We start from the raw sequence: 13,786 nt of genomic DNA on the forward strand, positions 1-13,786 counted from the left end.
ACATTGAGAAAAAGGCGGAGGAATTGTTTCTGCCTTGTCTTTTCGAGACTGAACTTTTCGACTCCTAACAAATTCCCATATAAAAGAGATGAAATAACCCCAGGGCAAGTTCAAAGCGACTTTTCAGGCAGGTCTAGGTGACATCTGGGGGGGGCTATTTCACAAGGAAAATGTTTTTATTTTTCTGAAGTGACTTCTGTCCCTTCTGGGTAGCCCCGGCCTGGGACTGGGCTGGGAGCCCTGCGGTGCTGACGTGCCTGCGGGGTGGCACTGCGTCCGTAAGTGATACATGGCTCATCTTAAAAAGCATCTCATGACCCTGAGTAGACATTTAGATGACACTTAGACATTGCCTTCTGCCCTGGATTGTATGCGCATCACTTGAGCTTGTCCCTAACTATTCCATGCCTGGAGACCAAGAGACACCTGAGCCTCACCACCCCGATAAACCCACGGGTAATTCAAGCAGGAAATATCTGACGTGTCAGAATAGACCCGTATCATCCGATGGACCTGCGTGGTGGGACAGGATGCTCAAGGAATTTGACAGTCGCTTTGCTGAGCAGATTGTAAGATCCAGGGACGCTGGGGAAAAAAAAAAAGAAAAGCAAACCCAGCATTTGCTTTCAGATGAAAAAGGGAATAAAACCAGTCTCTCGAGCTGCAGCCCCCTAAGTGTAACTTCTGCTACTGGCAAAATAATGGCCCAAATACTAAAATGCAAAATTTCCACAAATAGCAAGAGTAACAGAAGCTGGAGCAACAGGAGGTTCGGGCCAACTGGGATGCGTTTTGCCAGAAAGCCCAAATACTTCAGTGAAAAAGAGCTTCGGGGAATGTGTGAGTGAGGAAAATGCAGCAGATGTGGGAATTCGGAGCCGAGAAAAGCATTTGGTACTTCAGGTACAGAACACTTCACTGAGAAAATATTTCAGGCAGGAACCATTCGGAGTCTAAATTGGATGGAGGACGCCAAAGGAAGGGAAAAGGTAACGGGAGCTTTTCGGGTGCTTCTGATGGGGTTTGGACCCTTCTCAGGCTGTGTCTGAAATGGTGGTACCCGTCACCAGATCCATCATGAGAGACTCTCCTGAAGGAGAAGCTTTCCTTGGAGACTGTCTGCCTGCTGCCGTTCATCGTTGTCTGTTGTGTTGTCCTTGAGCGTCTCCGTACACAGCTCAGGCGTGTGTTCGTCTTTCTGTCCCTCTGCTGTGCCGCGTACCGTGTGCTTCCCACCCAGTTAGGAAGCATTTCTTTACTGAGAGGGTCGTCAAACCCTGGAACAGGCATCATCAAGAGGTGGTTGATACCCCAAGTGTCTCCATGTTTAAGAGGCACTTGGACAATGCCCTTAAGAACACGCTTTAACTTTTGGTCAGCCCTGAAGTGGTCAGGCAGTTGGACTAGATGATCGTTGTAGGTCTCTTCCAACTGAAAGTCCCTCTCCTCTCCTCTCCTCTCCTCTCCTCTCCTCTCCTCTCCTCTCCTCTCCTCTCCTCTCCTCTCCTCTCCTCTCCTCTCCTCTCCTCTCCTCTCCTCTCCTCTCCTCTCCTCTCCTCTCCTCTCCTCTCCTCTCCTCTCCTCTCCTCTCCTCTCCACTCCCATCCCTATGTGGTCCTGTCCTCCATCATCTTGGTGATGCAAATCTACGTAGCAGCAAAAAACGAGTAACTTGGATGCAGCCAGGAAAAGCTGGAAGGGTGGGAGCAAAGGGAGGACGGAAAGGCTGGTGTGAGGCCAGGCGGAAAGGGGAGAAGGAGCAAACATGATCCAAGCTGGATGTGTGAAGCAGCCGCTAAAAGACTGTGAAACGCTGATTGTTCTTTGGCTGCAGTTACAGAGGAGCAGCAGGTCTCCAGCGCTGCCCTGGCACCATCCTCAGGATCCCTGCTGGGAACTGCTACTCCTCCCACCTCCAGTGGCCCAACCCATGGAAGCTGGGGGTGCTTCTGTTGTAGAAATAAGGCGAGAGAGAGCAGCTGCTGTCCTGGCTCCTTACATGCTCCAGGTGACAGCTCTGACCCACTCGTGGGAGTGGGCCAGCCCTCTGTGCCTGTAGCCACAAGGTCAGCTCCCACAGCAGCTGGTGCTCGTGGCGTCCTTTGGGCTCTCTGGACGAGAGACATTGCCTGGGTTTGGCCGGGCTCGGCAGCAGCCTCAGGGCTTGGTGCAGGAGTCTCGGTGTGGTTCCCCAGCCTGGCTCTGCACGTGAAGAGCAGACTGGGCGAGAGTCTGGTGGTGGCCGTTGTCCACGATGATGGTGTGGAGCAGTGTGCCAGCCCTGCCGTCCCAGGAGGAGCATCCCCGTCCTGCTCTGGCCTGAACGCAGGTGTCTGGGGAGCGGGGGGTCATCGCTCCTCCTGTGGGTATCTACAGCTGAGCTCTTTGCTTGTGGCTCCTCCACCTTCAATGGAGGCCTCTCTGGTGGAGTCCAGCTGTCCAGCAAGAGGTGAATCCCAGCCCACACTTACTGACCAGGCTGACTAGATCTCACTTTGACTAAATCACCCTTGTTCCCTACATCCCCTCACGGCTAGATGAGGAAAGGTTAGAGAATCCGGTTCACACGCTTTGTAGGCACCCATGGGCATTCGGGTGGCTCCACTGTTGGTTCCCAGGTGTGGGCTTGTGAATCCTGTGCTCCCCCAACTCTCTTGCATTTGAAGTAGCCCATGGGCTACCTTCCTTCCCCTAATTTCACGTAAAGCCTCCAGCTGCATTGTACCTGGCAGTAAGACATGCCTTGGCTGCATGTAGTCAGGTGGGAAAGGGATAATTTAAGAGTTGTCCCAAGGACTTAAATCCCAGTTCCCGTTGATGGTCACCAGGAGATGCAGGTAACGGCAGAGACTGACCCGAGTCAAGGAGCACCGGGGCCGGCTGCACAGAGCCAGGGGGTGTAATTAACTCCGGACAGCTCGGAATTCAGCATCGTCACTGACACTTAGCTTATTGATTTCTTCTTAGGAGAAATCTAGTTATGTTTCGTGAGATCAAGCAGGCACCAAGCCTGGGAGAGTGTAATTTGATCAAGCTGAGCCTTTCATGCCCACTGTGCCTAAAGCTCTGTCTCCGGGAAGTGCAGCCGCTCTTCTGCTCGGGAGGGAGAGGAGAGGGCTTGAGAGTGACACACTCTTTGGGGAGGATGCCTGGGGACATCACGCTGTACCAGAAAATGTTTTAAACCATTTCAGACCTACATCCTTCAAACGGTGCGAGACAAGTCCTTTCATCTGCCACTGAAAGAGGCTTCCCACACTAAGTGATTGTCCACCATGGGTGGTTGGGAATGGTGTTACGGCCGTTGGTGGCTACCTCTGGAAGAGGATATCCGTGCGTAACTGGTTGCTCTGGTCCAAAGGAGCCGCTGTGTTGGTGCACTGAGTGCTGCATTGCCTCCGAAGGAAGCCCTTGGCTTTTGGATCAAGCCCTGGGCTTCTCGCCGGGGCGCAGCTGATACATGGGAAGAGGCAAGTGGTGGATTCACACCAGCTCATGCTCAGCAGCCTTCCTTAGTGCATCTGTTCCGCAGAAGGACAGCTGCACACAGTATTTTCTGGACATGATGTCGTGCCTCTGGACAAATCGAGGAGTTAGCGAGAGACATCCCGGGTCACTCTGATCTAATTAGCTCCCTCTCTCCCTGCTCCAACACCTCCATGGTGGCATGTAGACGCTTCAGCTGTAAAAGGGCTTGAGGGAGCCTGGCATCTTGGGTACCCACAGCTCAGGTGGGCAGCCAGCGTGTCCATTCTTGCAGAAGGGGATCCATCTTTGGGAAGACTTTAGAGCCAAATGCCAAGAGCCAGGAAAGTGCCGAGCCACGGGTCAATGCCTGGGCTTGCTCTGAATCCCTCCCCAGGGGGTGCGGTGGTTGCGAAGGGGTTTCCTTGTGTTTCTACCCCGTGCCAGGCATTTTCTGCAGTAGAGCAGCCACTTCAGAGTGGTGTTTTGGATCCCCTGCTGGGGCAGTGCTGTGGTGGGACACCAGCTGCTCTGTGCAGGCTGAAGGCGCTGAGCTCTCCTGCACCCTGGATGGACACCCTTTGCACCAGCTGTGGCCTTCTGGCAAGGGCAGGGAGCTCTGCCAGGTAATTCTTTGACATTATCCATGCTGACAGCTGTCCCTTGGCTGCGAGGACGCTCTTGGCGGGGATAAGGGCACTCGTGACAGCAAGAAGTGGCTTTGATGCACGGGGAATTCCCAACCTTCCATGTTTTTTGTGTCCTCTCTGCTACAGAGTGGTCTGCCCCCCCCCGTGGGAGGTGGGATGGCAGCAGTGTGGGACAAGGGATGTGGGGTCGGATGGTTCTCCATCTGCAAGCGAAGGTGGGGCAGAGGTCCTAGCAAAGGGGGCAGGGGAGGGGTCCCTCGGTCGATGGGTTCCCACATCGTGGCTGTGTGTGAGCTGTGCGTGACCGCTCAGATGTCCCTCGGTAACGCAGCTCCCGCTTCCCACCCCTCAGCTTCTTTCCAGGGCTTCTTCCCAGCTGCTTGGACACAAGGATGGGTGAAGGGGGGGCCATCCTCACAGCCCGCATCCATCAGCATATCCCCCCACCCCCGCGCCCATGGCTTTAATACCCCCAGCTTGCTGTCCGCAACCCCCTGCTACAGCCTCCCTCCCTGCCTGCTCCGGTGGTCATTTTGCCTTTTCATGGAGGCGGCTGAAATCATGGACACCCTTTTTCTCAGGGGTCCTGAGTAGCTGTGCACATCCTTGAGCATTCCCCACCTTTCTACAAGAGCCACCAGTCCAGACACCCTTGGCAAGTTTGAACGGCCCTTGGCTTTGCCAGGCTTGGTCTTTCACTCCATCTTCCCGGTAATTAAATAGCACGGACTTGCCACTGAGTCTTGTCTGACGGAGGCGCGTGCCTGACAGGTATTTTGGCCTCTGCTCCATCAGAGACATCTCCGCGGCCAGATTTATCCCTGAGCAGCTCTTGGGCATTGGGGGTGTCAGATGAGAGAAGGGAAGGGTCCCACTGAGCAGGGGAGCCAAGGAGACCAGGGCTGCGAGACCCTACACGGCATTCAACGCTCTCCAGGCAACACCTCGCCATCTCCCACCCACCATCCCTTCCGTGCCCCCAGCTCCTCTCCTGGCGTAAATGCTTTGCTACAGCTCCTTCCTCCATCCCACCACCCCTTCCTCCCAAGGAAGCCTCCCCAGGTCCTGACTCAGCTTGGTGGAGGTCAGATAACCTTGCCAGGGTCCTGCTCTGTGTCTTCTGCTGGGTGGGATAAAGCATTTCAGGAAAAGGAGCCGTCTCTGTGTCGGCCTCAAGGACGTGTTCTTCCAGGAGTGGCAGATCCTGCTCGGTGGCTGAGCTCTGAAGAGTCCCTGGTGACTCCCTTGGACGGCTGCTCCGCTGGCAGTGCCTCTCTTGCCGTGGGCCTGGTGGGGTGGGAATTGTTGGCTTTATGTACCGGCCGGTGGCTTTGTCTTAGTGAAAAATGACCTGCTTGTGACTTGCCCTGGGGATGGGAAAGCACCGTCCAAATATCGTCCTGTGTTTGTAAAACTGCAGCCGGGGCTGCTGCCTGGGACACGACCAGCTGTGCTGGTCCCGGCCCTCCGTCTTCCCTGTCACTTGTCCTTGGCAGCGTGGCCTGGCCTCCTCCCTGAGCAGCCCCCATGGGTCCCACCACCGTGGGACCCTGCCCCGCTTGTCTTCTCTCATCCCCAGCGAAACCACCGCCAGCCTGAACCTGCGGAAGCGTCAGGTGCTGCTGCCTCCAGGGGCTCCGTCCTGGGCTGCCCTCCCTCTTCCCCAGCGAAACCAAGAATAATACAGGTGGGAAGAGGCTCTGGGGTCCCTGATCTGACCCCCTGAAGGGTGTTCCAGGCCCTGTGCAGTTGAACTTGAATATCTCTGAGGATGAAGACCCCCCCCACACACACACACCCCCACACCTCCTTGATGTCCCTGGTCTCCTGTCCCAGCATTTGGCCATTCTCACAGTGAAAGCTTTTTTAATCTATAGTGAGAATTTCCCATGTTCCAGCTTGTGTCCGTTGCTTCTTTTCCTTTCACCACCCCTGTCTCACCCTCCCGTTAGGCAGCAGCAGAAGCAATAATCTCTGCCCATCACCTCGCCTCCTGAACAAGCCCGTTTCCCTCAGCCTCTCCTCCTCCTGCCTGTGCTCCAGCCCTTGCCCATCTTGGTGGCATCGACCTGACTCACTCCAGTTTTTCGCTGCCTGTCTTCTACTGTTCTTAGAGCTGCATCCTCCCAGGAAAACCCCATGGCAAGACAGAGAAGAGCAAGTCCATCAGGATTTTCCTGCTTTTCTCCCCACAGGAGGCTGAACCTTGCAGCCCCTGCCCACCTCCATCTGCTCCCCCCTGGTCCCATGGGGATGCTCGTGCTACAGGGCTGTGCGGGACCCGCCGGTGTGTCCTGTGTTTGCCCTCTGGTCCCAGCAGCACTGGGAGGAAGGGGTCCAGCTCCATCTTGCAGGGTGCTGGGCATTCAGCGATCCATGATGGTGGCTCCCATCCCCAGGATGTCTTTAAGGTAAGTGGAGTTGCCATGGGAATAGTGACTCACTGCTTTGCCAGCAGCCGGCTGCTAAAATGCCGCTCCATGCGGGGGTCTGACGTTCCCGTGGGCTGTCTCCCAGCGTGGGGGGGTGCCTTTGGTCCCACACGCATCACCAGGGCTGTGGGATCCGCCTGGCTGCAGAGGCTTGGCTGCTCCTCCTCATGCTCCTGGGAGCAGAGGGCTTCCCAGCTGCGTCTCCGCCTGGTTTCTTTCTCTTAGGGAAGCACCGATCCTGAGCTTGGCGAAAGTGGTGTTTGAATACCAACCAGCTCTCTTGAGCCCCCTTCCTTCCCCCTTGCCTCATGCTCTCTTCCCTGTAAGCTGTGGGGTTTCTCTAGCAGGACCCCAACTGTCCAGGCACCGTGGACTCGGGGGTCTGCAGGCAGCTGAGAGGGGGTGGAAGGACCAGCACGAAGTTAGGGCCAGCCCGCAAACTTGCCCTTAGCACAAGCTCAATGCGGCTGTCACTCCGGCTCGCGTGAGACGCCCCAGGCGGTGGTGGGACGTCAGTGTGAGACCAGAGAGCAGAATGAGAGACAGGGAGGAACAGAACACGGCCAGAGCTTTGTGGTAGGCAGAAGGTGGCCCCTATAACACGTGTTCATCGCTGTGAGCAATTGCTGCCACCTTGAATGGGTTGGGGAGCATCAACATGACTGCCCATGCACCTTGTACTGTAGGTGTTTGGGTGCTAGTTAAAAAGGAAGGAGAGACCTGCCACATCCCCTGGAAAAGGGACCAGCAAAGGAAGGACACGGAGCTGTTGGAGCAGGGCCAGAGGAGGCCCCGGAGATGCTGGGAGGGCTGGAGCCCCTCTGCTGTGAGGACAGGCTGAGAGAGCTGGGGGGGTTCAGCCTGGAGAAGAGAAGGCTCCGCGGAGACCTTCCAGCCCCTTCCAGTCCCTAAAGGGGCTCCAGGAAAGCTGGGGAGGGACTCTGGAGCAGGGAGGGGAGCCATGGGATGAGGGGGAAGGGTTTGAAACCGGAAGAGGGGAGATTTAGATTGGATATTGGGAAGAAATTGTTTGCTGTGAGGGGGGTGAGCCCCTGGCCCAGGTTGCCCAGAGAAGCTGTGGCTGCCCCATCCCTGGAGGGGTTCAAGGACAGGTTGGCCGGGGCTTGGAGCAGCCTGGGCTGGTGGGAGGTGTCCCTGCCCAGGGCAGGGGTGGCACTGGGTGGGCTTTAAGGTCCCTTCCAACCCAAACCATTCCATGATTCTGTGATATGATTCTATGTTTGATGACCTTAAGCTTGGGTTTCATCCCAAGCAGCTGCTGCTGCTGGTTACGTACCACAACCAGGCACCCAGCGCGTGGAGCTTGGCCAGGACACGGAGGGTTTCTGCGGTGTCCTCATGTGGCCAGAGTGACCTCTAAAATCGGCTGCATCCCAGCAGTGTTAGGTAGATGGGGGCCATCCCAAAGCAATGGCATTCATTTGTTAACGAGCCGAGGGAGGCCGGCAGTAGGCATGTGCGAGGTGGGAAACCTGCAAGGTGGACGGAGAGGTCTGAGGCAAAATCATTTGGGGTTTGGGCCCAGAACGGGGCTGATCAGTCGAAGATCTGGTCTCTTGTCGCTGAGGGGGAAGGCTTGGCCTTGGGGGCAATTCTCCCCTGCAAGAAACTCTAGTTAAAGGAACTCCAATTAGCAGAGCCACTCATTATCCTGCCAGACTCCCAGCACTGAAAGCAAGAATCATGCAGTCACCGTGATTATAGACACAGTCGATTGCAAATTGCGAGCAATTTGCAGCAGGGAATTTGCCCGGCTCTGTAATGCGATGTGTATATTTACAGCGCCGTATACAGAAATACAGTCATTACGTGTTATTAATAACATGGCCTGCTTTTATAAATAAAAGTGAATCTCTCTCTCTCCCTGGCTTTGCTGCTTTGCAGTGCAGCTCGAGGCATGGAGCTCTTCTCCAAGAGCTGAGGGATTTGGGGCTCTTCAGGCTGGAAAAAAGACGCTTGAGGGGGATCTTATCAACGCTTATAAATACTGAAAGGGGGGGTGTCAGGAGGATGGGGCCAGGCTCTTCTCAGTGGTGCCCGGGGACAGGACAAGGGGTAACGGGCACAAACTTGCCCATGGGAAGTTCCATCTCAACCCGAGGAGGAACTTCTTTGCTGTGAGGGTGGCAGAGCCCTGGCACAGGCTGCCCAGAGAGGTGGGGGAGTCTCCGTCTCTGGAGACATCCCAACCCCGCCTGGACGCGTTCCTGTGCCACCTGCTGTGGGTGACCCTGCTGTGGCCGGGCGTTGGAGGAGATGATCTCCAGACGTCCCTGCCAACCCTATGATTCTATGATTCCCTGGTCCCCCCCAGGCTCCCTTGGTGGGGTAGCCTCGATTTTCTGCTAAATGGAGAGTGACGCACCATGTGCAGGGGTGGCAGATGGCTTCAGGCGTTGATGTGGGATGGTCCGGGCTGGCCGTGTAGGTGTCCGACCCCCCAGCCCCAGCTCCTGTCCTCCCAGCTCCTCACCAGAATCCTTCCTTGGGTTGTCTCCTCCTCACCTCACCCATAAGCGATGCTTCTCTGTTAGCTCCAGCCCGGCTTATCCCTGGGAAGAGCCATCCAAGGCAGGTCCTCCAGCCACCAAGGCCCTCACCTGCCTCCCAGATGGTGGGAGGTGACACGGTGGGTGACAGGGGGGTGACAGGGGTGTCCCCACAGGTGCTGCTGGAGGTGATGGGGGTTGACCTCACCTCTCCAAAAGGTGCCAGGACTGCTGAGACCCGGGGGAGGATGTGTCAAACCTCTAGGGATAGTACTGCGTCCATCACTCCTCCACGAATTCCAAGAAAACCATCCCCAGCCATTTTATGACACCGGTATTTCCTTCCTTTTCTGTTCAGCATCTCCTGTTGGAGCAGTTTGGCTTTATTTGAATAGGTAAATACTGATGGGACATGGAAATCGGCTCTGTCACCTGGTAGCTCTGGCACTTCCCTGTCTTCCTGTTTACACAGCAGCAAAGAGGAATAGCTCCAAGAGGACTGTATGTCCAGGGGCTGGTGTCTCAGTGGGGCCTGCAGACTGGGGGAAATGGGGAACACCAGCTTGGCAGCAGCTTCCCAGTGGGTTATGGTCACACCCCACCGAAGCAGGTTAAAATCAGGGCAGAACTTCTCCCTCTGTAGCATCGAGCAAGAAGCCTTCGTCGCAGTAAGTTGGATTTGGTGAATAGCTCTTCTCCTGAGGAACCCTTGGAGGGCTATTCCCTGAGTTTGCCGTGTGACCTTGGGTGAGGTATGGAGTAAGAAGTCGTATCTTGGGAACTTCTACTCCTCTCTCATGTCATGCTCATGCAAGCAGGCTGTTTGGGTAGCTCCAGGACACAGATGCCAACGCCGAGCAAGGACACTCTCCGACGTGGAGCAGCTGCCCATGGGAAGACCCTGGAGGTTCAACTCTCCCGTAGCTGTGTCCTGCTGTGGGTGGCTCCAGCAGGAATCTGCTCTCCAGGCCAGAGCGGGGTCAGTGGAGCTGATGGTCCATGATGGTCTTGAGCACATGGGTGCTCAGATCCGCATCTGGGGGGGCTCGAGCATCCTGGCGTTCTGTGGTAGTTAGGAGGAAATGAGCGGTTGTGACCTGCTGGAGAGGGAAGCCCCAGCTGTGCTGAGGAGCAGCTCGTTTACATGCTAATGAGGCCTTTCAGACAGGGTGTTTCTCTGCTGCAGGAAGATGTGTCAGTGATGGATGATGCTGTGCTGCTCCCCGACCTACCTGCCCAGCTGCCTGCGGAGCAGGCTCGGAGTGAGTGTGGGATGGTCGTCCCAGCTGGCCTTGGCCATCCCAGCTGGCTTTGGTCGCAGGGTGGCTGGACCTGGGACCTTCAGGGGACACAGCCCACGGGGGGAGTACTGTGTCCAGTTCTGGGCTCCCCGGTTCCAGAAGGACAGGGAACTGCTGGAGAGGGGACAGCAAAGGGCTGCCAAGATGCTGAGGGCACTGGAACACCTCTCTGATGAGGAAAGGCTGAGGGATTTGGGGCTCTTCAGGCTGGAAAAAAGACGCCTGAGGGGGATCTTATCAACACTTATAAATACTGAAAGGGGGGGTGTCAGGAGGATGGGGCCAGGCTCTTCTCAGTGGTGCCCGGGGACAGGACAAGGGGTAACGGGCACAAACTTGCCCCTGGGAAGTTCCATCTCAAGACGGGGAGGAACTTCTTTGCTGTGAGGGTGGCAGAGCCCTGGCACAGGCTGCCCAGAGAGGTGGGGGAGTCTCCGTCTCTGGAGACATTCCAACCCCGCCTGGACGCGTTCCTGTGCCACCTGCTGTGGGTGACCCTGCTGTGGCCGGGGGTTGGAGGAGATGGTCTCCAGAGGTCCCTTCCAACCCCGACATTCTGTGGGTCTGTGTGTGATTCTGTGATCCTGCCCCACCACCCACGTGCCACTGTCCTTGCCCAAGAGGTGTGCAAACAGCCCCATCGCCCTCCCAGCAGTGGTGTCCACAGGGAGACTCTGCGCCCTGGTGCCTTGAGGGTTCTGAGGGCTGTCCCCACCCTGGTCTGGTGTCACAGAACGTCCCTGGCCAGCAAACACCAGCCTTTGGAGCTGTGAGGCTGGGAGCAAGGTTCTTCACAGCTCGGGGGGTCTCCACTGGGTGCAGCAGACACGTCGAGTGCCCTGTTGGGTTGTTGCCCGTCCCTGCTGGGTGCCCCACTGCGGAACGCAGCTCTGTGGGCACATACCCATCACCCCCTTCCAAGGGAACTCTCAGTAGTGGTGGTTATTCACTAAATAGATAAACATTTCTCATCGCATCAGGGCACCATCCTTTGTCGCGTAGATCTTTGGAGCAGGATTGTATCCCTGCATTTTTCGGCATTTCCCGTTGCTATAGTTTGATCCAGTGACTTCTCTGCATCTCTTTCAGACTCTTACAATTTATCTCCCTTCCAGCCCATTCCCTTCTCCACACACACCGGCTTCCGCCAGGTTGCCTGATTTTAAGCTTCCATTAAACAACGGTTCAGCAGGCAACAGCCTCGGTTTCTAATGTGCTTGGTTCGTAATTTTGTGCAACCAGAAAGAACTGGGAACTGGGCTCTTCTCTTTTTTTTTTTTTTTTTAGGCTGCCTTTTTTTAAGGCTTTGATAACAATTTGTGGGCCCCGAATGCAAATTAATGTGTTTAATGTTGTACCCTTTAGACAAATCAAAAGTCAATATTTTTAACCGTCAGAATATTGTCTCTTTGGTTGACACCCAAGTCAGCAGGTCCCAGCTGGAGCTGTCGGGTCTCATTCAGACATGGCACTTTCTAGAAAGTCCATTTCTGGGTTGGGATTGCAATAGTCCTGAAACAGTATATAATTTTGGTTTTTTTCACGGAGAGTTCTCCGCCAACCCTCTAGTAGGGATCAGAACATGCCTATGAGCAATACCGCTGTTGCACTTTGCCATCGTTTTCCTTTTTTTCTGTGTTCCCTTTTTCAAGTAGACTGAACGTTTTCAGCCCCAGAATAGCTGTTTCCTTTCCTGAAACCAAAGCAGACGACGGTTTTATTTTACCTCCCCATCTAATTCACCTGTGCATGGGAACCCAGGGTGTTAGTTAAGGTTTAGTTGGAAGAGTTCCATGTGGCTGTATTTTCTTTCCAGTTTCCATAGACTAACTTCAGGCAGGCCATTAAGTCGAGCACCAGATCTATCGAGAAGAATTGGTCTAATTTTGTAAGAATTATTCCATTTTTATTCAGGATAATTTTCCCTGAACATAGACATCTCTCCACCAGTTCCAACTAATAAATCTTGTGAGGTCCTGCTGCTGCCACACCTCTCCGCATATTTTACAGGTACTTTACACCCTCCTCTGATTTATTTCTTCATATATACCATCTGTTCACAGTACCAGCCAGAAGCCCGTGCTCTATACGTGCTCGTTGGAAATCTCCCTGGACTGGTAAAAAGGGAAGACACTGCTTCTACCCAAGTTGCTTCCCCACTTGATGCCCTCTTTAATTCCTGCAGCGTTATTCCATTTGCTTTCATAGTCTTGTTTTAATTTCTCCTTCAAGTCCTGCTTTTGTAGTTTTGATTCAATACCTTGTACTGTCCCCCCAGACTTGGCTGCCTCAGCATTACACGGCAGCATGCTTCTTTCGCTGCTTAAATCTGTGATTTCCCCCATCTTTTTTTTTTTTTTTTTTTTTTCCCCATCGGTTTGGAGGCCTCTTGATCTGCATTACGATGTTGCCTTCAGGGTTCGGATTCTGCAAGTCAAGTATTTCACTCAAATCTCATGTCCGTTATGAGCACTGTAAAATATTCTCCTTTTTTTTCCTGGGAGCATGGAGCGTATTTTCTGTAGCAAATACCAGTAATAACCGGCCTGTTTTTCATCACCTAGTCTTCTACTAAGTACATTTCATGCCCCAATTTAGGGATTTGATTAATTTTGACATTAATTAATGAGCAGACCTTGATAGAAAATCTATCCTGTGACCCTCGGTGTTGTCCATTTTGCTGTACTTGCTTTTACCCAGAGACAAAATTCTCACCTGAGTCTTTTCTATTTAGCGGCTGCGTTCGTGGAGAGCTTGACTTGCGGCAGCGTTTCAGGTGGCATCTCTCTCTACTTGTCCTGTTCCTGTTGGTGACTGATGGCCTCTTTGGAGTCCATGGTTAATGTCAAAGCCTACACTGGTGCTTGGCAGGAAGGTGTGCAGGCACTGCAGTGCAATCCTGGGAGAGGGGACAGAGCACCAGATCTCTCTGGTCTTTTGGAGAACAGCAAATCTCTCAACAGCCCAGCTCATGGTACTGGGATGGTGCTGGAGAGGCACGTTGCAGCACAGTCTGGAAGGCCAGCAAGCTGCAGAAGTGTGCACGGGTCAGGCACAGCTTTATCCTGCTCTGCTGAGCTGTCTTCTTACTGTCTACTGCCCTTTAGGCCTTCAGGTGAGCATCAGTCTTCAGGCTCGGGTCCTGCATTGCTCATGTGGAAAGTGCTCCTGGCCTGTTTACTCTTGGTCTCACCTCTCTCTTCTCTTCTCTTCTCTTCTCTTCTCTTCTCTTCTCTTCTCTTCTCTTCTCTTCTCTTCTCTTCTCTTCTCTTCTCTTCTCTTCTCTTCTCTTCTCTTCTCTTCTCTTCTCTTCCTCTTCTCTTCTCTTCTCTTCTCTTCTCTTCTCTTCTCTTCTCTTCTCTTCTCTTCTCTTCTCTTCTCTTCTCTTCTCTTCTCTTCTCTTCTCTTCTCTTCTCTTCTCTTCTCTT

The sequence above is a fragment of the Chroicocephalus ridibundus genome, chromosome 22, assembly GCF_963924245.1.
Source record: "Chroicocephalus ridibundus chromosome 22, bChrRid1.1, whole genome shotgun sequence".
Classification (NCBI taxonomy): domain Eukaryota; kingdom Metazoa; phylum Chordata; class Aves; order Charadriiformes; family Laridae; genus Chroicocephalus; species Chroicocephalus ridibundus.